Source organism: Nilaparvata lugens, chromosome 4 (assembly GCF_014356525.2).
Source record: "Nilaparvata lugens isolate BPH chromosome 4, ASM1435652v1, whole genome shotgun sequence".
In the NCBI taxonomy this organism is placed as follows: Eukaryota; Metazoa; Arthropoda; class Insecta; order Hemiptera; family Delphacidae; genus Nilaparvata; species Nilaparvata lugens.
In genome coordinates this window covers 78,761,016-78,788,515 of record NC_052507.1, presented here as the reverse complement: position 1 = coordinate 78,788,515, position 27,500 = coordinate 78,761,016, and the positions used below count along the sequence as shown (strand labels likewise).

Genomic DNA, 27,500 nt, shown 5'->3' with positions numbered 1-27,500 from the left:
CTGGTGTGGCCCACTCACACAACTTTCCTTGCCGTTGAGAAAATTGATCACCTGACGCTAGTGTTCACGCGCATTTCAAGTGTACTATTCAAAGATATTAGCCAGTGCTGGTGACAGGAAAATAACGCTGGAGACACACGATGTCTGCTATCTCTTCATAGTAAATGATTCAATAGAATGAACAGTTTTCAATTTAATAATCACATTTTCTCGAATTTCGAGCTTATTTTCAATTTTAGGTGAAAATGTTACTGAAAATTAATTGTAGATTTTTTCATGCTTAAACTTTTCCACTTGAGATTTTTTGTTTAAATTGTATCTGAAGCCTGATAATGAGGAATCCAAAATCAAAATTTGCATGGATGCAAAAATTTTTCACAGATATGGGACTTGTGGCAGTTGATAGAGCTTATCAATCATTTTCTGCAGGTATACATTCGAAAAAAAAATCGTTGGAGCCTTTTCTCAGAAAATCGCGAAAAAACCTGTTAATGGCTACATTTTCGCCATTTTAGCCGCCATCGTGAATTGCATATGATCGAAATTGTTTGTGTCGGATCCTTATATTGTAAGGACCTCAAGTTCCAAATTTCAAGTCATTTCGTTAATTGGGAGATGAGATATCGTGTACACAGACGCACGTGCACTCATACACACACACACACACACACACACACACACACACACACACACACACACACACACACACACACACACACACACACACACACACACACACACACACACACACACACACATACAGACCAATACCCAAAAACCACTTTTTTGGACTCAGGGGACCTTGAAACGTATAGAAATTTAGAAATTGGGGTACGGTACCTTAATTTTTTTCGGAAAGCAGTACTTTCCTCACCTATGGTAATAGGGCGAGGAAAGTAAAAAATCGGGACTCCGATTTCTGAGGTTACACTATCATCAATCTCTCTATCCATATTTTATTCAATATGGGTAACTACCACATTATCACCTCCACAGCTTCTCAAATAGTAAGAAAGGCAAGTCAAGCTGGGAATGTGAAGTTATATTTTTAGAAAAAAATATGAAATGACAGTTGTGAATCGATTTTATATTAGTTTCATGAACATTTCTCGAAAAAATTTCGATATTGGGAAAAGCTCAAAATATAATATGAGATTCTGAGTTGTATGAATTGTTTGTTTGTGTTTTTGCATCAATTCTGGTCGCATGTTATATTGTTCAATTCTGTCCTAGCAGTAGTTGAGAATTGATTTCCTATTAATCTCTTCAATTTTTGGTAGAGAGTTAGTGGGAAGGATATTTTGAATATTCTTTCCAAAGAATGAACATTGATATGTCCAAAGCTCCGCCAATTTATGTAGATGCATAGCAATATCATCTATAGATATTATCAATTGCTTTTTTTATATCATATGCAGTTCAAAAATCATTTTCTCAGTCTATATTATGTAAATTCATCCATAATTTTGCTGTATTGTAAGCTATTGTATATAAGTGTAAAAGCCAGTATATAGTCTATTGTAATCTACATAAATAAAGTAATCAATCAATCAATCAACATGATTCGAATTCAGAGATTGTAAGAGAAAAGCTGTAAATATTATGAGAATGTGAATTGGATCCGTTGCTTGTTGGTGTTTTTGAATCGATGTTGGTCACAGGTCATATTGTTGAACATTCTAAGTTTGTCTTGTAAACAGTCACTAGAGTTTAGTGAAAGTTGGCAAAGTTCAGTCAATGAAATAATATTATTTTTTGAAAAAATGGATTTCGTTGGAACGGAATCGATTTGAATCCAGTTCCCAGCTCGTGAAAACGATCATTGTGAACTAGTCTCCACATTGAACCGTGGAATCAATTTATTTAATAGTGATGATTTCATGTAGGAGTTGCTCCTTCATTGAACGATACAGTTTGAACGATTTGAAATTGAAGTGAAACTCAAATCGAAATCTTCCAAAAAATACATTACAATATATAATATATTTCAAAATATTAATGAAAAAAGTGGAAAATATTATTTTAAACAACCCATGAGTTCATACAGTGTGGGGTCGTGTGATTCATCAAAGATGTGGAGTGAAGTAGTTTAAAAAATATGATTATAATCAAATCCTTTTTGAAATATTGCTAAGATTACCCTACATAAGACTCCATAGTGCATGAAACTATGTAAAGTTCGCTTTAAAAAATTCAAATATAATTTAATTTTAAACACTTTTTCTATGTATTTCACAAGACATGCTGTTAAATATTTAAGTAAAATAATCAAATCCGTTTACTTACTGACTGTAGTACTTTCGACCGTCTAGCGATCATTTCCAAAAGTTAACCGGATTTGGTTATTTACTCCAATATTTTCCTGCATGTCGTGTGAAATACATAGAAAAAAGTGTGTTAATACATCGCAGCTCGGAATGGGTCAATAAATCATTTTATTATGACGAAACCTCAAATTAGCAGAGCATCTCGATAGGATTTAGGTTTGTGAGTATACAAATCTCATCCGTAAAATATTCATAAGAGAATATAAAAATCTTAAAGCACACTTTATTTTTAAAAAGAATTTAAAATATTTCAACAACTAGTTTCGGTGATCACACCATCGTCAGGTTATAAAATAGAATAAAAAAAACTAGTTGTTGAAATATTTTAAAGTTTTTTTAAGAATAAAGGGTGCATTAAGATTTTTATATTGTTTTATTAATTCAAAAAGTAGACCATGTGAATGAATTCACTTATATTCATAAGAGAATATAAAAATCTTAAAGCACACTTTATTTTTAAAAAACTGCATCAGTAGGTGCATGATTTTGATAGATTTGCAGTTGACTTCAAAGTCTGACTGCAGTATTCTTACAGATAATTGGATGTAAATTGGGCCGTAAAAGAAAAGAAAAGTCAGCTCTTGAAGAAGTTTTCAAAGTGAAGGCTGTAGTTATGTTCAAGTATTATTCTGCATAATCAACAGCGGGCTAATTAGTGGATAATCACAGGTTTGCAGCGGTGCAGTGATGTTGCTCGATAAGAGGCTTTTTTCCTATGGAATGGTTGCGTTTCATATTTGATACAGAGTGATGATGATACCAAGTGTTGATGATACAAAGTGTTTATGATACAAAGTGGTAATGAAGGTGATACTGTTGCAATTTTGTTATTGATAAACTATAAAATAGAGTTTTCGGACTCATAAGTTATAACGAAAACAATTCATGATCTCATGAATGATTTTTTCTCTTTTAATAAATTAATATCGGGGCAACGAGCTTCGCTCGTTATTTTTATTTATTGGTAAACAGAACACAATTCTCTGAAATGATCGTGTTCATATTTTACAGCTGGCTTACAGCTTCATACGTCAGCTTATAAATTTCGGGAATGCGATATTTTGATTTTCCACAGAATTACTCGCTCACTTTTTACTATCCACAGACGACGAAAGTCTCAGCTGTTTCATCCAAGGATGAATATTATCCTTTTAATGTCGTTCAGCGAGTTTTCCCAAGACCTAGTGCAATCGAATTTTTATATCATAAACCTACTATCATAGAGAAACATAACTATAACTTACGTTATTGTTTCTCTATGCTACTATGTTCCAAATTTCGTGAAAATCGTTAGAGCCGTTTTCGAGATCCGTTGAACATAAATAAATAACCATAAATATAAATAGCCAAATATGAAAAAATAAATATGAATAACCAAATATGAAAATATCTACATATATTTCTCGCTCAATATAATAGGATACAGTAGTTTCAGTTTCTCCTGGTAAAATGGAATTTATGTGATGGCTTTTCTAACAAGATTTTCCTTGAATCTTTTATCTTCATGATTGTTCATGGCAGTTCCATTCTGTCGAAAAATAGATTAATTTACAACATAACATAGATTAGGATATGACATTCTCAATCGTATTTGTACAGAGAAATCCACACTTTCCACCAAGCGACTCTTGGAAAATTTGTTAGTTTAATTTTTCTTGATATTATCCTACTTGTACGAATGGATTAGATAGAACCCCTTCAATTTTCCTAATAATTTATACATGAGGTGAATAACTCTATCCATCTGAATAATCAGTAATCAATTCCGTTTTCGTAGATTTTAAAGTTGATTTTATAATTTCATTTCCAACTAGAATTATTATTCTCAACAATTTCTGTTTGGGACATTTTCGATCTTCCATGTTGTAACTACATGAAAAATTTGTACCTCGTATCTATATTATATTTATTTATAAGGTTAGCACAAGGTAGATTATTTTATACATATTATATTATACTACAAGGAAGATTTCCCAAGTAGTATATATTTTGAAGTATTTTTGGTATCTGCTTAATTTTTTCGGACTGTCAACCTTCATAATTCAAAATGAAAACTTCAAACAACTTCTAGTTTCCAAAGTAAAATCTCGGATGATTTCCATCAAAATGAAATCTTGAATAATTCTCATCATCATCTTCACTTCAGAGGTTATTTAGGTTTCACTTTAGAGGCTATAGGTTTATTAATTGGCCTGTTCCGGTACCCATCTCTCCCTTGGCCTCCCTACATCTCTTTTTCCAGTAGGTCTACAATTCTGGATTCCCCAACAGAGTAAAATATTGGATAATTCCTACCAACACTGGGAAGAATAGTAAGTAGTTTGAGTTGTCTCTTGTTTTGAGTCGACTCAGTAACAGTAAATCCACAGCTATAAGGGATCTTACCGGAGATCTAGGGATCCAGAGCTCAACAAATTAACAAAGTAAAATATTGGATAATTCCCACCAACACTGGAAAGAAAAGTAGTTTTGATTTGTTTCTTGTTTTGTATTGTTTTGAGTCTACTCATCAACAGTAAATCCACAGCTATAAGGGATCTTACCGGAGATCTAGGGATCCAGAGCTACATCCAACTGACAAGTATAGCTCTGGACAGAGAACGATGGAGAACTGCCTACCAATCCAATGATTAAACCTAAAGAAGAGGAAGGAATCTAGAAATAATTTTCATGCACAAGTAGTGATCTTATAGTGAGGTCCACGTTATAATGGCAGTATTTGATTAACATTGGTGTTGCTATCCTTGTCTATCATTCGTCAAAGCTGATAGTGCTATACTATTCTAGCTCCAAAACTTCACCAAATCAGTTTTTAACAATGTAGAAATATAGTTAATTAAGGTAGATAATCGGTTACGCTGTTCTCCTACCTTCATCCACTGCCATTATAACGTGGACCTCACTATATAGATGAAACCATCAATGAAAAAGTAGTATCATACGAGGGGAATTACGTACACGTGGGAAGTGCAGTTTCTAGAGAAAGGTGGGCAAGCTGTAGTTGAAGAAAACGGACACTGGCGGAAAATGATCAGTTTTTCCAGGGTCTACTTAAGAAGAGCTGCAAAAGAAACGATTACGCTTCACATGTGCATCGAACGCTCTTTGGATGAACAGACTTTCACCCACAAAAACCTCAAACTTCATAACATTGTCTGTATCATAATGATGTAATCTTGAGAGATGATGCACTTCTAAGTGCATGCTGAAATGGCGATATTGCGTTTCATTTTGGACCGTCAGCAATATTTTTATAAATTACAGTTGAATTAAGGCTGGTAGCATATATTGAGACGCGACGCGACGTGACATGGCGTGACCCGAGTTTGCTAGAGGAGTTTATATCATAAGATATCTACGTTTTTCAGTAGAAACATAACCTATTTTTTGGACATTTTATTAATTTATCAAATTTTGGGAATGGATAGATTTGGGCCAAGCCTGTTGTTCCTTCCTAATCATATTTATATGATTTGTGACTCTGTCCACGAATAAATGAATGAATAAATGAAGAATAGAATAGAATAGAATAGAATTTTATTGGTCATAAAATATTCACATGAATACATGGACTTCGTCAATTTTTTAACACTAAAGTAAGTCAAAACAAACACAAAAACACTAAGATCAGTCAGTATCAGAACAATAAAATAACACATGAATCACATAAAACGATTCCAATCTATTCTAAAAATAGTCATGTACGGTGTACAAACATTCATCAATTAACACTGCTTTCAATACTTTTTTAAATTGTGTGCATGTGAGTTCCTTCAAGTGGTCAAGTGTGGAGTTATATAATTTGATAGATGTGAAGTGCCAGTTTCTTTGTGATTTAGTGTGACTGTACAATGGAATTCTAAGTTTGTGTCTATTTCTCGTATTTAAACTATGGAAGCTATAAGAATCATACTTATTCAAATTGCCCCGTACATAACATAATATTTTTAAGACATATAACGACGGCTACGTCAGGATTCCTAGGTGAATGAAATAAGGTCTACAATGTGCATTATATGGTAGCTTGCATATTATTCTTATTGCTTTCTTTTGAAGAACAAAAATTGATTTGGCGTTTACACTGTTTGCCCAAAGCATTATTCCGTAAGAAAGGAGACTCTGGATGTGTGCATAGTAAATATTCACTAGTACAGACACATCCACAGTTACACATAGTCTCCGTAACATATACAATCCTTTAGCCATCCTACCATCCTAAGATCATATTGTAATGTTCACATTGTAGAGAAATTCATGTGTGAACATCATATTACTATGATACAGACAATCTTATGAAGTTTGATGTTTTTGTGGGAGAATGTAGACTCATCCAAAGTTTATGTGTGAACATTATAATATGGTATGATATTGACTTATCTAACAACGCCGTAAGGTGGCTATTCACTGATAATCTATATATATAAAAGCGAAATGGCACTCACTCACTGACTGACTCACTCACTCACTCACTCACTCGCATAACTAAAAATCTACCAGACCAAGAACGTTCAAATTTGGTAGGTATGTTCAGTTGGCCCTTTAGAGGCGCACTAAGAAATCTTTTGGCAATATTTCAACTCTAAGGGTTGTTTTTAAGGGTTTAAAGTTCGTCTTTTAGCATGTATATTCTTCTTCTCCCAATCTCTTAGTTATAATTGAAATTTCCATATCATATGTTACTATAGAACTATAATCTAGATAGAGTACCTCTTCGAAACAGTTGTTAACTGGCAACTAAATTAATAATTTTGTCAGGTTGGCATTAAGTTGAGTTGACTTTGTTAGGTTGGCACCAAGTTGAAGATTTAAATGCATTTATCGCGGAAAAATTGATTGGGCACTGCTACTTCAATCCTGGGAATATTATATTACTAGCAGTCAGGCTCGCTTCGCTCGCCATATCCGTTTAGCCAGACGTTTAGTCTGGACTGGATCGTCCTAACATATGATAAAATGCTCAAATAATGAAAAATGCAGGCGAGCGAAGCGAGCCTGCTGATCTCATTCTTGGACGATCCTGTCGGGGGTCCAGGGGGCGGAGCCCCCTGGCTAGACGGATATGGCGAGCGAAGCGAGCCTGACGGCTAGTAAGATATATTACTATGATACAGACAATCTTATGAAGTTTGATGTTCTTGTGGGAGAACGTAGACTTATCCAAAGTTTATGTGTGAACATTATAATATGATATGATATTGACTCATCTAACAACGCCGTAAAGGTGGCTATTCACTGATAATCCAGTATATAGATAAAATGTTCCAAAATAGTTACATTTTTAGTGTAGCCTTACACGGAAACGAACGATCGTCGTAAACTCGCGTCACATCATGACACGTCGCGTCACATCATGACAAGTCGCGTCACATCATGACACGTCGCGTCACATCATGACAAGTCGCGTCACATCATGACACGTCACGTCACATCATGACAAGTCGCGTCAAATCATGACACGTCACGTCACATCATGACAAGTCGCGTCACATCATGACACGTCGCGTCACATCATGACACGTCGCGTCACTTCATGACACGACACAATATGCGACCAGCCCAATACTAACACTAAGTGCTGGTTGCACAGAAGCCTGTTAAATCATAATCGTGATTAAATTCCACGAGAGCCAATCACAGAAGCCTTCTCCTCGAAACAGCCTTCTCTGATTGGTTCTTGTGTGGCATTTAGTCTAGACATTTATTTTGTCAAAGGCGCTAAATACAAATGAAAAAATATGGATGACAACCATGAGGTGGAAGATGCGATTGGAGATTTAACATAAACTGGGCCCTGATGGAAATATCCGCAGGTGTTTTCAACCAAAATGAGAAATAGAGATATTTTAAACGAAATGATCATCTTTCTCATAGTCAAATGGCAACTGCGCAATACTATAGTGAGATCCACGTCATAATGATAGTGGATTACGATGGGAGAACAGTGTTGCCGATTCTCTGCCTTGATTAATTATCTTTCTACATTGTCAAAAACAGCTTTGGCATCGTTGCGGAGCAAGAAAAGGATAGTACTATCTGAATATAAAGAAAAATAAAAATCGCAGTACCCTTTTAGAAATATTTTATCACAACATGTTTCGAACATTTAAATAAATAAATAAATAAATAATAATTTAAATAAATGTTCGAAACATGTTGTGATGAAATATTTCTAGAAGGGTACTGAGATTTTTATTTTTCTTTATATTTATATTACAAGTAGCCCTATACAGGAAAGAGATAAATAGTACTATCTGCTATGTCGAATGATAGACAAGGATAGCAACACCAAAGTTGATCAAATACTGTCATTATAACGTGGACCACACTATAGTAATAACTCGTTTGATTCGTGTGTTATATTTTCATGTTCCATTTGGTTTTTCAACCGTCAAAATTTAAAATTCTTAATTTTTGTTATTTTTAAGTGAAAATGAACTAAATTTCAGAAGAGTGAAATCATAACCCTATTACAAACTTCCAAAATGTAATCTAAATTTAGGAGAGAAATAGGACAAGGAATATCGTTAGTTTTTTCTCCCGGTCAGTTTTCTTTTATTTCATTTCATTTCATTTATTTATTGTCACATTACATCAATTTTCGAGTAACACTCATTTGACTGGTGACATGTCAATATTAGAACAAAATTATATTTAAAAGACTTAGTTCTAACTTCTTGAAAGTAAAATAAATACACTCTATGATGTATCTCATCAAATTCACGTGGAAATGAAAGTCACTATTAAGTATTATTAATAAATGAGTAATCGTGATTAAAACTTATCAGGCTTTTGTGCAACCGTCTCTAATCCTAGTTGGAATAGAATCTCACTATATCTCCAGTCTTACCATATCGTCATGGAATAAAACAATCTTATAATTTTTAATTCTCTCTGGTATCGTGGAGTCTCAGAGAAAACCCAGGAAAATGACACAGGAAATTTCCAACTCAATTCAATTAAAATTTATTTCCTCCAAAATACAAAAGATACAAGTTGAAGAGACTCCAGAAATTGTCAAAAAATCCACTTTATTTTTATAAAAATTATCATTTCATAATTGAGCATGCTTTCGTGTGTGGTCACACATCATTTTTTTGACAATATCTCAAGTCTCTTCAATTATGGAAAAGTTCCGCATCATCAATCTACAAAGTTTGTTACTGTATTCACCTAGTATAGATAACTATTAACACCAACTGGCAGAAGTGAAAATCACTTGTAGGACGATGGATGAAAAACTCTCTATGAAGAAGAGCGCTGCTAGAAATGCAAGAGCGTTGGAGAGTTTGTGCAGAGAAGCAACGCAACGTTGCTACGTTGCTACAATGATACGCGTTGCCAGCCGTAGATCGTTGAACCGCGTGGCGTGCAAAATAACCGTTGGTGGGGGGGATTGACGACGACTTTTCGCGACGCGGTGCAACGATGCAGTTGCATATGTTTGGAAAGGCTAGTAGTATGCACGCGCGCTCAACACTGGCCTTGGCAAGCACAAGATCAAGGTTGCCGAATCACACTCAGTCGCTCTCTCTCTCTTCGCGCCAGATAACGCCGGTGGAGGAGTGAGAAACAAGAAGAAAAAGACAGCGTCTAAAAGAAGACAGCCACATGCTCGACGCAACAGCAACTTAGTTGGCTGTGAGGTAGGAACCAGCAACATCTCTACTCCACGCATCACTGGGAACAACTGCACTCGTCGTTTCCAGTTCTCTTTCAACCCAATTCGGTGAGTTTATCAACACTATATCTCCCGCAAAATTCACTTACAAACAACACAATCTCCACCATACGCTAAGTAAACGTTAGGTCTGTGTTATAACTACTCAAACTTTCAAGTCCGCCTCTCCAACTTATTTCTAACCTAACCTAACTTCGAAGCGAGACAACTTTGTTGCAGAGACCAGACTTTCAAGTCTTGGCGGTCACCTCGCTCGCTCCTCCGCATTCGAATCAACAATGTTGCTTCAGGCTGTCTTATACATTCATGTACACGTTCACCTCAAGTCGTTTTAATCATTCAATTCACATTAATACAAAATACAATCAGCTTTGGAACTATCATCAGTCTTAGAAATCAAGCTAGAAATGAATTTAAGTTTTGATTTTTGATTGTGTCGATTGGTTTTGGCGCAGGAATATATTCAAAAGTCTATCACAAACTGCTTTTAAGTTTTGTTATTGATTCAGTCGATTGGTTTTTGCCGCAGAAATGTATTCTGTATGGCCGCGGGGCTCTCAGCTGCAAAGAAATCGGGGAATCACGTAATCAAGTTGTTCAGTTCGGGTTGAATTATTTATCTTGGTTCATGTTAGGGTATTTATCAGGGTTCAACATAATGATGACGATAAATTGATTAGCTCTGTGGAAAACTCATCATCATCTCCAATCCAATAACCCATATATAAGCCTCAGAAAAAATATAATATTTCAACAAATGGAGGAGATTACTGTGATATTGCAATTATTCAAATTCAAATTTCCATCTAGCTGTTTACCATGTTGTCAATATTTGCAGTAGCAGAAGTCTTCGGGGTGAATTGCAGCATTTAATTTTGATTTTCGTTTAATGATATTTAATAAATAATAATGATAATAATAATAATATAATATTTCATTGTAGAAAGAGCAGGGAAATGAACTGAAAACTGTAAAGTATATATATACACAAGCCTCAGAAAGCACTCATGTTCCATATAAACATATATATAGAAAGAATCATGAAAGGAGCCTCAAACTATTAAATATATATCACAGATTCATAGTTTTTATTGGTAGAATCAAGGAATTCTGTAATCAGAGAGAAGAATCAGCCTTGAATTGTATTGTAGATCTCACAAATACTTAGTTTCTTGGTGTTTCATGCTCTTGAAGAGTTGACCTGAAACATCCCACAGTTAAGAAAGTTCCAGACTAGTAGTTCTGTGAACAGTAGACCTCACGCAGTACTCTCATCCACAAGTACCTGATTGAAACTATAGACCTTACGGAAATACAGCAATGGACTGGCTTCTCCACACATCTGTGTAATCACTTGTCAGCTGATTAAATGATGAATAATTCTATAGTCTGATTTTTACTCTAATATTGGCGTATGAAGGAGGCTCCTTTTTCCTTTTATATTATCCTTTAAATGCAAAATTTCCAAAAACCTTGTATATACGTCGACGCGCAATTTAAAAAAGAATACACCTGTCATATTTAATGGAAATCTATTACCGCGTTTCGCCGTAGATGCGCAACATATAAACATTTAAACATCAAGAGAAATGCCAAACCGTCGACTTGAATCTTAGACCTCACTCCGCTCGGTCAATGAGCAGTCAAGAAAGTTAATTTGAAAGATAATTTGTAGATTCTTTCAGGAAATGCGCTTCCAAATGATGGGATCTGTTTGATTGTTATCTTTTCAATCATAAGTGCTTGCTCCTTGCTGTAAATATTGATGAATTACATTTTCTTGAGCTGTTAGGAATGTTCTGGATAATTTCAAACAATCTTTCAGAAAATACACTCCCAAATGATAATACTTGTTATATTTTCATACTCCCACTGATAAGTGCTTGCTGTAAGAATGAGTGAAGGGAAATTTTTTTCTGGAAAGGAGAGCGGTTCACGCCTGCTGTATGGATAATACCTGTAATCTAATAAAGGGACATGTATATGCATAGAAAATATGTATCTCTAGATTAAACCGTTTTTGGAACCATGGTCACCGGGTTGAGTGACAGGAATTAAACGATTTTATTCATAGTCTGACAATGATTGATGATATATTGAAGAATATTGCACACTCAATTAGACTCTCAATTAAATGGAACATAAGTTTTTTACAGTCTGGCAAGTTTAATGCAGTGAAGCTAATCTATGCTAGTTTATATGTTACAGTTTGTGCTTGATCACGCTCTCTCTCTCTCACTCTCTCAAAATGCATTCTCTCGCTCTCTATCACTCTCTCAAAATGCATTCTCTCGTCACTCTCACTCTCTCAAAGTGCATCATCTCGTTCTCTCTTACACAAAATGCATTCTCTCGCTCTCTATCACTCTCTCAAAATGCATTCTTTCGCTCACTCTCACTCTCTCAAAGTGCATCATCACGTTCTCTCTTACACAAAATGCATTCTCTCGTTCCCTCTCAAACTGCATTCTCTCGTTCTCTCTCTCACTGCAACAGTCATAAATTATTCAAGAGCCCAATTGCATATCGCAGTGTTGCATACTTGTTGACCTAGTGATAGCAGCAATCAGTTCTTACATTCACTTCGTTTTCACTACGTTTCAACTATCGATGTTCATTTGTCAATGTTCGATAGAAGACTAAGTAGGTTGTACAAAAGTTGTTTTAGATAAATTTTTCCGTGTTCATAGTCTTGTCTCTCCTTGAGTTTTCATAACAAGATGCCAACTATCTACTGTTTGGAAGTGTATTTCATAAAAAAATCCAATCAACCATATTGAATATGTTAATGTGAATATGATACCAATAATAGAATCTATAAAAGGGGCAGATGATTTATAATGATTGAGGAAATGCTATTGGGATGTGACCAGAAAAAACACAATCAAATAATGCATGAGAGATGATTATTGAGATAGAGTGCCGGTTGCATGAAAGCCGGTTAAATTTCAACCGTGATTAATTCCACAAGAGCCAATCACAGAAGCCCTCTTTTCAAAAAAGCCTTCTTTGATTGGTTTTCGTGAAATTAATCAGGATTAAAATTCAATCGGCTGTTGTGTGGCCGAGCCAGAGTGTGATAGATGTATTGCATTTTCAAATTTACAGATTTTGAAATTTATTTATTATACGTGTATAATTATCTAGTACTAGCAGGTAACCCGTGCTGCTCAAGGATATAATTAAAAACTTGAGCTACTGAATTCTTGAAGAATCTAAAATAGATAATCATCCTTGGTAAAAATAAGGAATTTATATGCAAATTTTCAAGATGATGCGTCATCCATGTATTTCCTATCCCGTATGTGTATAATAAGTGTATAAGCCAATTCTTTTTATTATTATCTAATAGACAACTAAAGAGAACATAATACTTGAAAACCTAACAGAATAATATTAATTTTTTCAAAACATCAATATTAGAGTATCGATTAGATCCTACCTAATATGAATCGGGTAGCCATTTGTTTCCCAAATTAATACCGGTACCTAACAAAAAATTGAAGACTGTTTTGGGCTTATAATGCCTGTAGTCTTTCTCGTTTTTGTAAGAAATAAAAAAATATTCGTTTCCGAATTTGTGTCTGATAGTACATTATAACTGAAGAATATAAATTATTACTAATTTTATTGTGATCTATTTATGTTTTTCTTATGAATTCCATTGATACAGCATATGCTATGTCCATTTCATTTGTACTGGTTGCAAAAATTTACATTAAATAATTATTCGATGAAATCTGAGTTCAATCATAATGAAAACAACTTCCATAAAAAATAATTTATAGTAATACGTTTTAAGGGAAAAATCAAGTACAAAAAAAATTGGTTGGAACCGGGATTTGAACCGAGGAACATTGGCTCCAAAGTTGAGTACTCTACCCCTAGATCACGACTGAGTTTTAAATCAAATGTCTTGTAGACCTAACAACATTATAACCTCCTTATAAACAAACACATTTTAAAACAATAATGAACAATGTATGCCACATGAAACTTCATGTCCCATGAATGGAATTTATACATTAATCTAGAAGGAAAATTGAAATTTGGGCTTCGAGGTGCAGGAAATTGATATTTTTAGAATCTAAGTGCAAAATTTGGAGATCTGAATCATTCCCGTTTTTTCGGTATGCAATCCACAAAGTTGACATGTTTTGATGCGAACAAACACAACCCTACTCTCTCTTATTATATAGATAATGATTTCCTAGTATAATGATCTGCCAATCAAATCAATTCATTAACCATCAAACTACAAATAAAGTAGACAAAGTGCAATGAAGTTACGAATAAATACATCCACGTAGTCTTATACATCACAGCAGTTTTTAAATCACAGTTTTCCTAAAATAAAGCTCAAGCTAGAGAGAGATATTGAGAATTGTCAAATGAGAATACAATTATGGTATTGGAAAGGCTAATCTAATATATATTATACTCACTGAACTCATTTATTAAACTCCTCTTTCGAAAGTAACGTTTTACTCCAAAACAATTTCAGTTATTGGCCTAGAAGTATCATATTCATATGGTACCATATTCATCAAGTATCATTATTGAAGTACTCACATTGAACAAGTTAATTTTGCTGAAAAATGTATACATCTTCGATTACTAAAGTTGGGTTTCCATCAAAGTTATTAACTCAATCATTATAGATTCTATTAGATTGAACATAACTTATCATAGACATGATGATTATATGTGTGTTTGTCAAGTCTATAAGGATTGAGTTATTAACATTTTGTTAATAACTTTGGTGTGAACCCAAAACTGATGAGCTGCCATCATCAACCGACAAAAGAAAGAGAAACTGTGAGATGAGAATGATGAAGAAATGAAGTAATCCAAATGAAAGTAAAAACTGGGTAAACGAATGAAAAGGAAGAAATAATTAAGGAAATTAAGAACAGATAAAAATGTGCAGTAGAAAACGTAATTGTTAGGAGAAAGAATATGAATGCAGACATAGAGTGAGAGATTTTGAGAGAATGAGAGTGAGATAAAGTTCTTGACAGACGTGAGGATTTGTTTGTTCGACAGAGCCGAGTCTCTCCCTCACTCACTCTATTTCTCTCTCTCCGTCTTGAGAGAGCGGAATAATTTTCCATCAGTCACTTCCTGAAGAAATGTTGAGATGCAAGTGAATAGAAATTGTATGTCAAAAGATAAAGATGGCAGCCAGATCGGGTTGGAGAGGCTGAGTAGAGTAGACTGCAGACTTGGTGTTAACATAGGTCACTGCCCTGTGCGAATTGACATCAACTCAAAACCGCAGCCGGGATTTATTGTTTACTGATAAACTCTCTGCATCCATACTGTCTCACTGTTCACTCTCAAAGTTGGAGTAAAAATGCAGTGTATTATTTTTTGAGACAATACTATTATATGTTATTCTCTAGAATATGACATTATCCTGAGACATAAGGGATTAATTTAATTATTTGGTTTTCAACTTTTCTGATTTCTAAATTCCAAGTTTATATATACAGTAGAACCTCTGTATAACGAAATCGTTGTAGAGAGGTATTCGTTGTCGAGAGGTTGTTCTGTCAAGAAAACTGGCATGATCTTATGGATCTTATAATATACTAGCCGTCAGGCTCGGTTCGCTCGCCGTATCGGTCTAGCCAGGGGGCTCCACCCCCTGGACCCCCGACTGGATCGTCCAAGAATTAGATCAGCAGGCACGCTTCGCTCGGCTGCATTTTTCATTTGAGCATTTTTATCATATGTTAGGACAATCCAGTCGGGGGTCCAGACTAAACGGATATGACGAGCGAAGCGAGCCTGACGGTTAGTAATATAATATTCTCAGGATGAAGTAGCAGTGCCCAATCAATTTTTCCGCGATAAATGCATTTAAATCTTCAACTTGGTGCTAACGTAACAAAGTCAACTCAACTTAATGCCAACCTGACAAAATTATTAATTTAGTTGTCAGTTAACAACTGTTTCGAAGAGGTACTCTATCTAGATTATAGTTCTATAGTAACATATGATATGGAAATTTCAATTATAATATTAAGAGATTGGGAGAAGAAGAATATACATGCTAAAAGACGAACTTTGAACCCTTAAAAACAACCCTTAGAGTTGAAATTTTGCCAAAAGATTTCTTAGTGCGCCTCTAAAGGGCCAAATGAACATACCTACCAAATTTGAACGTTTTTGGTCCGGTAGATTTTTAGTTCTGCGAGTGAGTGAGTGAGTGAGTCAGTCAGTCAGTGAGTGAGTGAGTGCCATTTCGCTTTCATATATATATATATATATATATATATATATATATATATATATATATATAGATCACGGGCAGTAATTAAATGAATATAGTTATAGCCACCGCTAATAAGAGGTATTAGAGGTGGCTATGATATGGTACATAAAACATAACATCGAGAACGTAGATAGTGTCATTTTATGAAATTTCACACATTTTACAAAATTGAAATGTATGACAAAAGCAAATGGGGAGGATGGGGAAATCCACCATTCCGTTCTTTCATTCATAAATGGCGATTTCAAAGAAGAATGGACAGTTGATATTAGGAGGAAATCAGATGTAGTGGTATCAGCTAATCTCTATAGAAGGCAGTGGCAAGGCAGAGAATCGGTAACGCTATTCTCCTATCTTTCTCCACTGCCATTATAACCTGGACATCACTATAGATTTTCGATTCAACCGCTTTCAGAAAGTAGGATATCGTATGAGAAATTAAATTAAAATATTTTTATATAACTATATGATCGTTTCTATAGATTAGAATGAAATGCAGGTGATATAAGCTCTAGTTACCGTTTTATAAGAACGGTAGAAGAAGAGTATAAGCAAATGAGCATTTAGTATTTTAAAAAATATCTTAACACAAATTATTGGGACAATTCATTGACAGATTTATCAATACTTATCCACAAATTTCACCTTCAGAGCTCTCAACTACTGTTCTATTGCATTACTAAATATTATATAATACTAGTAGTTCTGTGAACAGTAGACCTCGCGCTCAGTAAGTTACATTGACCTGTTGTTATTTTTTCTCAAAAATCAATAAATAATTTATCAATTTAAAATGTCTAGAAAAAATACTAAAAATATAGAGCTTTCTGTCCTATCGTACCGTGACGTGTCGTCCGGAATGTGAGTGTGAGCGCTATTAACAGGTCTGGCTGCAACTGTCTACAACGTTGATGGAAAGATACATTTTCAAGATGTTCGATGTTTTTGAACAGGTAGTATCATAAATAGTCAACTGTCTACTAACGTTGATGGAAAGATACATCCGAGCATCTTGAATGTTCGATGTTTTTGAACGGGTAGTATTATAGTCCACCAGACAGCTGATTTATGATGAATAATTCTATAGTCTGATTTTTACGGTAATATTGGCTTATGAAGGAGGCTCCTTCTTCCTTTCATATTATCCTTGAAATGCGAAATTTCCAAAAACCTTGTTTATAAGTCGACGCGCAAATCAAAAAGGAACATACCTGTCAAATTTCATGAAAATCTATTACCGCCTTTCGCCGTAAATGCGCAACATAAAAACATAAACAAACATTATTTTAAACATTAAACATTTACATTTAAACATTTAAACATTAAGAGAAATGCCAAACCGTCGACTTCAATCTTAGACCTCACTTCGCTCGGTCAATAATAATTCACTAAACATTCTAACTATACTACTAGTTACTATAGTTTGCTTTTTCAATTAAATAATTCATATGAGTAATAACATATTCAATAGTATTTATAAACCATCCTCTTTCTCTAGTTTATTTTCTTATAAATTAAATAATAAATTCTACTATAGTTTGATTTTTTCAATGTTAATTTCAGTTTATCTGTGTTTTACAAAGCTAGAATCTCAAATGCAATCTGTCTAAAATCCAATAACTCACTGCTAACCTTGAATGTGGTGAATATTTTTCACAAATAGCTCTCATGATCACGTAACTCGAATTATTACTTTTTTGCATTGGTTTCTCTCTTCCTTTTTCGATCAATTCGACCTGTCTAAGCCATCCTTTTTCTTTAGTTTATTTTCTACTTTTTGCGCATACATTTATGCGCAGGTACCTTCACACTCACATATCTATCAAGATAGTACAGAATAGATAGTAATCTATCACAATATGAGAATCTAATCAGAATTTATCGAAGTACAACATTTCGTTTCAGTTGCCTAACAATCTATTTCGTTTCTCGTTACAATACACATAATAGGTTTACTCTTTACCACCTCAGAAAGTTTTTATTTTCACAAAAATACGTATTTGAGTAGCAGAAGCTCCCATATTTGTCCATATTCAAACCTATTATTGTCCTCATAACGCACTTTAACGAAACAATTAAAATACATAAGAATGATCATCAGTTCAGTTTTCAAAGTTGTGTATACATTTGAGTGCATGATCACATTGTGATATCCCATTTAACATATTCATAATTCACATTAACAAAACAATTGAGAAATGGGCAATACATCAGAATTATCAGTTCAGGTTTCGAAGTTTTATATACATGTGAGAGAGTGCATAATAACATTGTGGTATCCTATTCAACATATTATTCATAACTTACATTAACAAACCAATTGGAGAATAAATGGAGAATAAATTGAAATGATCAGTTCAGTTTTACAAGTTGTATACACATTTGAGTGCATAATCACATTGTGGTATCTGGATCCACATATTTTCAAAGTGCATTCTATCATGATAGATATAATTCAATCCTATAAAATAACTTCTTGCGACAAATTCGTATTATATGCAGTATGTGGCTTCTGAAATCAAGAAAACGCCAATGTAAACTCAGTATCTGGTTGATAATTATTAATATTTCTGCTCATCCCCATCCTTGGATATACTGAAGATATTGAAGGAATAGGAATACTAAAAATATTGGAGGAATACGAATACTAAAGATATTGGAGGAATAGGAATAGCATTACAAAAGATATTGAAGGAATATGAATAGAAAAAGGAATACTAAAGATATTGAAGGAATAGGAATAGTAAAAATATTGGAGGAATAGGAATACTAAAGATATTGGAGGAATAGGAATAGCATAATAAAAGATATTGAAGGAATATGAATAGAAAAAGGAATACTAAAGATATTGAAGGGATAGGAATAGGAATACTGAAGATATTTGAATAGGAATGCTGAAGATATTTAAATAGGAATACTAAATATATTAGAGGAATAGGAATACTAAAGATTTATGAGGAATAGGAGGAATACCGAAGGAATAGGAATAGGAATACTAAAGATATTGGAATAGGTATACTAAATATATTGGAGGAATAGGAATACTAAAGATATTGAGGGAATAGGAATAATAAAGATTTATGAGGAATAGGAGGAATACTAAAGATATTGGAATAGGTATACTAAATATATTGGAGGAATAGGAATACTAAAGATATTGAGGGAATAGGAATAGGAATACTAAAGATATTGGAATAGATATACTAAATATATTGGAGGAATAGGAATACTAGAGATATTGAGGGAATAGGAATAGGAATACTAAAGATTTATAAGGAATAGGAGGAATACTAAAGATTTATAAGGGATAGGAATACTAAATATATTGGAGGAATAGGAATACTAAAGATATTGAGGGGATAGGAATAGGAATACTGAATATTTATAAGGAATAGGAGTAGGAATACTAAATATATTGAAGGAATATCCATTATGAAAAAGCAGTTAGATTAATGAACAGTGTTAGTTCAACTCATAAATCACTTTCAATGGAAAACAATGTAGAAAGATTGATAAGACTTGGGGTCCTTGAAGTGACTGCAGTTATCTTGTGATAATGAATTCTAATCGTTTTGCATTCTGCTGTAAAACATTCTCCAACAAATTAATGAACACTCAGTATCACAGAGTCTCACAGTACATTCTGTAGCGTAGAGTATTCGACCTATTATCACAGATTCCAACTTATTAAAGTCAGTAGTATAGAACCTATAATATAGGAATTCCATCCTATAAAATAACTTCCTGCAACAAATTCGTATTATATGCAGTATAGGTACTGTAGTGAGGTCCACGTTATAATGGCAGTGGAGAAATATAGGAGAACAATGTTGCCGAACTTCTGTCTTGTCAATGCCTTCTATGGAGGGTAACAACTGATACCGGCTTATTGATGTAATATTAACTGTTCTTTCCCGTTCAAAATAATCAATTATATTTTTTCATGCAAGAAATAAAATTTTTCAATGATTTTATAATGAATTTACATTATCAAGATTAAATATTCTGTTTATTAATTATATTTCTACATTGTTGAATGACGATCTGGCAACAGAGCAATAGAGAAATAGATAGCGCTAGCGCTATCCGCTTTGTTGAATGGTAGACAAGGATAGCAATACCATTGCTAATCAAACACTGTCGTTATAACGTGGACCTCACTATAGTCTATGTAAGTAGACTAAAGTAGTATATTATGTAGATCAGGTGTTAAATCATTTCTATCACAACTTACAGTAACTTTTTTGAAGTGCAAAATTCAAGTATTTGGGCTCTCTGTGTGGTATATATAAAGTTGCGTACAGATTACCGCGCCGCGAACATGAGCAATTCACTTTTAATCAGCTGACTATATCTGTATTTTTACAGAAACGGTATAAGATATAGATATAAAAAGCTTGGCATCAGCTGATTAAAAGTGAATTGCTCATGTTCGCGGCGCGGTAATCTGTACGCACCTTAATGTTTTCACCCAAGCAACATTTGGCATATTATTACATATGGCTAAATATTGTGAGCAATAATAATGCCAATATTTATTAATTTATTACATTCCACAATTACAATATCAAATTAATGATTGAGAGAGAATCAACAGGATAAACCCAAAACTTTTTCTCTCCCTAATTTCGATTAAAATAGTCCGAATGAGACTGAATATAATATATTTATAGTAATATTATTACTTCAGTTTGACTCTATATGAACATTTTAAAGGGTGACAAGGATTTTTGAGAAGACTTATAAAAGAGGTAATGAAGGGTGGCAAATGGAGTAATATTATATATCTTTCCAAATGAACCCTTGGGATAGAAGTCATAAACCAGCTTCATCCCTCCAGAGTGCTGAAAGTAGTGGCCATTATGAAATTGAATATTATTGAGAAACTATTAACAAATTGTATGATGTGAGAGTTGTGACGCCATTTTAATATTTCCACCCCTTCTGAGTGTAAACTATTGCATCAAAGATGGTCATAAAGTGTGACCCAGTGATCTCAATTTCATCCTGTATTACTCTTCAATGCATTATATTATTATTTCATCATATTTTTATAATATGAATGAATATCAACATGGATGAGAATGATTACTTTAATAAATCTCTAGTTATACTTTTTAAAACTTTATAAACTTAGAGAGACGAGAGGTCCAAGCCAGTGACCCTCTGGATTGGAGTACTCGCTCAAGAAAAATTGTATTTGTAATCTTTGAAACCAGCAATTTCCTTATAATTGGAAGAGTTGATAAAAATCATGGAAACAGCTATATTATTCTCTAACAAGAAAAATTTGGAAGTGGGTCCCATTTGGGATCCTATTTCAAATGAAAAAATCTGGTGTGGCGCACTCACACTACTTTCCTTGCCGTTATGAAAATTGATCACCTGAAGCTAGTGTTCCCGCGCATCTCAAGTCTACTATTCAAAGATTTGAGCCAGCTGGTGACAGGGCAGTAACGCTGGAGACACACGAGGTCTGCTATCTCTTCATAGTGAATCATTTAATAGAATCAACAGTTTCCAACAGTTTGTAATTAGATATTCACATTTTCTCGAATTTCGAGCTTATTTTTGATTTTAGGTGAAAATGTTACAAAACATTACTTGTAGAGATTCCCATGCTCAATCTTTTCCACTCGAATTTTTTTGTTTAAATTGTATCTGAAGGCTGATAATTGGGAATCTAAAATCAAACTTTGCATAGATGAGGCGGAGCTCCTGAAATTTTTACAGATATGGGACTTGTTGCAGTTGATAGAGCTCATCAATGACTATTGTAGGTATGAATTTGATTAAAATCGTTGGAGCCGTTTCCGAGAAAATCGCGAAAAACCTTGTTTTTGACAACATTTTTGCCATTATAGCCGCCATCTTGAATCGCATTTGATCGAAATTGTTTGTGTCGGATCCTTATAGTGTAAGGACCTTAAGTTCCAAATTTCAAGTCATTCCGTTGACAAGGTGATGAGATATCGTGTACACAGACGCACATACACTCATACACACACTCACACACACACACACACACACACACACACACACACACACACACACACACACACACACACACACACACACACACACACACACACACACACACACACACACACACACACACACACACATACAGACCAATACCTACCCAAAAACCACTTTTTTGGACTCAGGGGACCTTGAAACGTATAGAAATTTAGAAATTGGGGTACCTTAATTTTTTTCGGAAAGCAATACTTTCCTTACGTATGGTAATAGGACAAGGAAAGTAAAATTACTTTCTAAAGTTAATCTGTCGCTTTAACATCTTTGACACTCAAATGAATTCAAATTCATTTGTTGAAATCAGATGGTGGTCATGTAGTACATGATTTTGACACAGAGTTCCAAGAGAGAATGGCGAAAACCGCACATTGATATCTCAGCCAGTATCAGTTTGTTGATGTAAAAGTTGTAAATTATGTTGTATACTAGGAGTTCTGTGAACAGTAGACCTCACGCAGTATTCTCATCCACAAGTACCTGATTGAAACTATAGACCTTATAGAAATACAATCTAATAGAATCTATAAGAATTAAGTTATTAACATTATGTTAATAACTTTGGTGTAAACCCAGCTTAAAGATGCATACCTCTTTAAGGTCTTTGTTTGAAACTATAGACCTTATATACAAATACAGCAATAGACTGGCTTGTCCACACATCTGTGTAATCACTAGTCAGCTGATTTATGATGAATAATTCTATAGTTAGATTTTCACTCTAATATTGGCTTATGAAGGAGGCTCCTTTTTCCTTTTATATTATCCTTGAAAAGCAAAATTTCCAAAAACCTCGTATATACGTCGACGCGCAATTAAAAAAGGAACATACCTGTCAAATTTCATGAAAATCTATTACCGCGTTTCGCCGTAAATGCACAACATATAAACATTCAAACATCAGAAGAAATGCCAAACCGTCAACTTGAATCCAAAGGTGCGTACAGATTACCGCGCCACGAACATGAGCAATTCACTTTAAATCAGCTGATGCAAAGCTTTTATATCTGTATCTTACCGTTTCTGTAAAAATACTGATATAGTTAGCTGATTAAAAGTGAATTGCTTATGTTTGCGGCGCGTATATCTGTACGCACCTTTAGACCTCACTTCGCTCGGTCAATTAACCAGCTAAAATCATGTGTAATCGCATGAAAGACTGTCTCTGTGGAAGTTCCCAAACAGCCTCAGCTGGAGTTATGAATGAATGAATGAATGGAAAAACTGTAGTAATTGCATGCAATGAATTCTTCAGCTGGCTAAATCACAACAAATTATTTCCCCATGCACTTTTAATGCTAATTTTATATCCTGAAAAAGGACAAAGGAGTGAGTCAATTTTGTTGTGTAATATGGGGAATATTGAGAGGTTTGAATTGTTGTTATTTTGTGCCTTTCTTTCAGGTTGTTGAACTGATCAAAATTGAACTAAATTTTTCCAATATAAACTCTAGTGAACCTTGTTTTTGATTGTTAAAGAATTTATTCATGCACAAAATAAGCACCTTTATTTTGTGTTGCCATAAAAGATTTGCTAACTTCTTATCCATCCAAATTTCTGCAGTCTTCTAGCATTTCCATAGTACTGGCTTGTACTTCGTAATGAAATTAATGCAAACGTATTTAGAAATGTATTTGAACCGTGCGACCCCACGACGTTTTAACCTGAAATTATTAGGCCGGGCGCTCCACGAGTTTTCTTGCAAATCGGAAAATTTGAATGGAAGAGCGGCAGTTCTAATCGAGTCGTCACAGCGGGAAGATGTAGTCGCAGAACAAGTCTCGATCTTTAATTTAAGCTTCGGCCTAATTAGATGAAAAATCTCCTTATTATATTGTATATATTAAGGTGCGTACAGACTTTCGTTCTGCTCTGCAACCGAACGTCACTCCAGCAGAGCGATTGATGATCGACCGGGGAGCAACAGTGGTTCGGCCGGGGAACGCGAGAAGATCTAACATCTTCCATAACGTTCATGATGGGTGCGTGGGCGGTGCGACTGTGGTTTGATGGTGGTACGAGGGCGGTACGAGGGCGGTACGAAGGAGGAGCGTGTTCGGTGTTGGTTGGAAGCGCGAATATGTGTACGCAGCTTCAGAAATATGTAGACTGGAAAATAGTAGTTAAAATGTAAACGTGAGTGATTGTGAGTGTTGATCTATTTGTTAAATTCTTGGATGTTTGCCTCTTAGATATATGTATGTGTTTAAGGTCCTGTATATGTTCTTTGTAATGTCTGGAAACGGTGGTCATACGTTGCTCAGGGATGTTCCCAGCTATCAAACTAGGAGAGTGACAGCTGATTTACTGAGACTTCCCAAATCGTATACCACTTGTTTCCAGAAATCGTTTGTATTTCTTGGCCCCAAGTTTTTTAATAACATCCCAATTGAAATCAAGAGGCTTCAAAATCAACTTGTTTTCAAAAAAAGAATTCTTAGATGGCTCAGAGGTCTTATGCCTGACCATTTAGAATCCTTATTCAATGTTATTTCGTAGTTAAAATGTAATTTTGGTGGCTGGCAATAAGCATTAGTAAGATGAGCTTTTTTTGGAAAGTGTGCAAGGTGTGTGAATGTGAGTGAATGGTTGCTAGTCTTTTCTTTCTCCTTTTATTCATGCATTTAAAATTAGTTGAAGTGATATTCATTCCTGCTTGCAAACGTGGAGTATTGTATACTTCCAGCAGGTAGTATTTTTTATTCCGATTCACAAATTTACCGTATATCTAATAAAACATACCAGTATTTATTTTATTAATCTTCCATTAATTATTTTTTATCTTACTGAGCTGAGTATCTTGTTTTTCTTATTGATTCTGAATGTGAATATTGTGAGTTTGAATAAATAAAATTTGAATTTGAAATTTTGAATTCTCGATTCCATGGTGAGTGCCAACATTATTTATTAAGCTCAAATAGATTGACCATATAAATTGACCGAGGCCCTAAATTTATTGTAGAGTGAGTTAGCAAATTCTTGTCTAAATATCAAATTCTTATCTAAATATTAATGATTATTGAATTGTTTGAATGCAACTAATAAATTAATGTCAGTAGCATTTATACAAAATCTTCTATTTTACGTTCCTGGCTTGTGATAAGTTACTCACTGGCTAAAACAGGTTTTTTTTAAAAATAGTGAAGATTTATTAATTTATTTCATTGACAATTACAGATCATAATTATGATAAATATAATAATGATTGGGAGAAGACAACAGGCATAGCCCAAAACTGTCTTCTCCCAAATTTTTACAAAAAATAAAAGTTTCAAAAAAGAATAAGGTTAAAATTTCACTTTTACTTCAAAAAGTCCAATTCCCACTTCAAAAATAATGAATAAACGAAGAATTTTGAATTTTGATATTTAAAAACTGATTAAAAACAAAAATATTTCACTCAAATCTCTACAAATTGGAATTTTTTGAGTAATTTTGCAAGATCTTGGCATTTGCATGACCGAATCCATCCAAAGCTCCCAACCGTGGATTCAAATAGTTTAAACAGGTTAATAGTTGAGTAGAGATTTTAAAAGCAGTTATTAATTCCTCCACCCCTTACAATCATGTCAGGTTTAGGGTAAGTGTTATAGATACCTCCTCCCGTTACAATGGTTTCAGGTGTGGGGTAGTGTTAGATATCACCACCTTCCCATTACAGTTGTCTAACGAACTTGACCTTTAAAAAGGTTCAAAGGTTACGTGTTGAGAATTTGAAGCGGATTGATCAAATCTTTCTAAAGTTATTGTAGAACATACAAACGACGGACAACGACTTTGGACTTCAGTAAGTCAAAAGTGAGAACTATGGCATGATTTCGTAGAAACAAATAGGATTTTCAGACATTAATTGTCCGGATTAGATGAATGCTACGGTTTGTTTCATCATCGATGGATGTCTGACAGACGACAGACGTGTGCGGAATTTATTTTTAATCGTCAGACAAGTTCATCCAGTTTATGGCAGGCATGCGTGGTCGATTGAGTCGCCACTCTCCGCCTTGAAGGGCATTCAACGTTGCTTCTCTTCTTCATCATCATCATCATCGTCATCATCTTCATCATCATTGTCAACATCCTCTCATTCTTCTTTTCTGTATGTTTTTTTTCTTCTTCTTATTCTTCCTTCTTCTTGTAATCTGCTTATTCTCTTGTCAGCTCTTTCTTCTTCCTCTTCTTTTTATCTTCTTCTTCATCTCCTTCTCCACCATCATCAAAATCAACATTTCCAACTTGTTCTTCTTCTTCTTCTTCTTCTTCTTCTTCTTCTTCTTCTTCTTCTTCTTCTTCTTCTTCCTCTTCTTTTTTCTTCTTCTTCATATTCTTCTCCACAGAAGATAGTGTAAGAGAGGGCCGGCTGCGCCCTAACTCCGCCCTCCTAGGTAAAAATAAAGGCAGCCATTCTATTCTATTCTATTCTATTCTCCACCATCATCAACATTTCCCACTTCTTCTTCTTCTTCTTCTTCTTCTTCTTCTTCTTATTCTTCTTCTTCTTCTTCTTCTCTGTCTATTCAATTCTTCTTCTTTTCTTCCTCCTTCTTCTTCTTCTTCCAATTCTCCTTCTTCTCTTGTCACCTCTCTCCTCTTCCAGTTCTTCTTCGTCTTCTTCTTTCCTCTTTCTTCTCCTTCACCATCATCAACATTATTTTCATCTTCTTCTTCTTCTTCTCTGTCTTTTTTTTCTTCTTCTTCTTCTCCTTCTCCTCCTTCGTCTTCTACTCTACCCTCTAGTTGTTCTTCTTCCACTTCTCTTCCTCCTTCTTATTTTAATCTGCTTATTCTCTTGTCACCTCTTTCTTCTCCCTTTTATATTTTTTCTTCTTCACCATCATCATCATCGTCATCTTCTTCTTCTTCTTCTTCTTCTTCCTCTTCCTCTTCTTCTTCTTCTTCTTCTTCTTCTTCCTTCTTCTTCTTCTTCTTCTTCTTCCTCTTCCTCTTCTTCTTCTTCTTCTCTTCTTCTTCTCCTTCTCCTTCTCCTCCTTTGTCATTCACTTTCCCTCATTCTTCTTCTTCTCTTCCTTTTGTTTATTCACTTGTCATCTTCTCTTCCTTCTTCTCTTGACAACTTCTTCTTCTTCTTCACCTCCGTCTTTTACTTTCCCTCCTTCCCTTCTTCACTTCGCCATCTGTTTCTTCTCTTGTTACCTTCTGTTTATTCTTCTTCTTCTTCAA

The 27,500-nt window shown here is 34.4% G+C and overlaps 1 protein-coding gene across 1 annotated transcript in view; it reads left to right on the top strand.

The window, feature by feature from the left end:
• Positions 1 to 9,572: 9,572 nt before the first annotated feature.
• LOC111054599 (doublesex- and mab-3-related transcription factor A2) overlaps positions 9,573 to 27,500 on the top strand; it is a 202,158-nt gene continuing 184,230 nt past the window's right edge. Inside the window, exon 1 of the mRNA XM_039426559.1 lies at positions 9,573 to 10,053. The gene's annotated coding sequence lies outside the window, so the exon portion shown is untranslated. The remainder of the gene's footprint in view (positions 10,054 to 27,500) is intronic.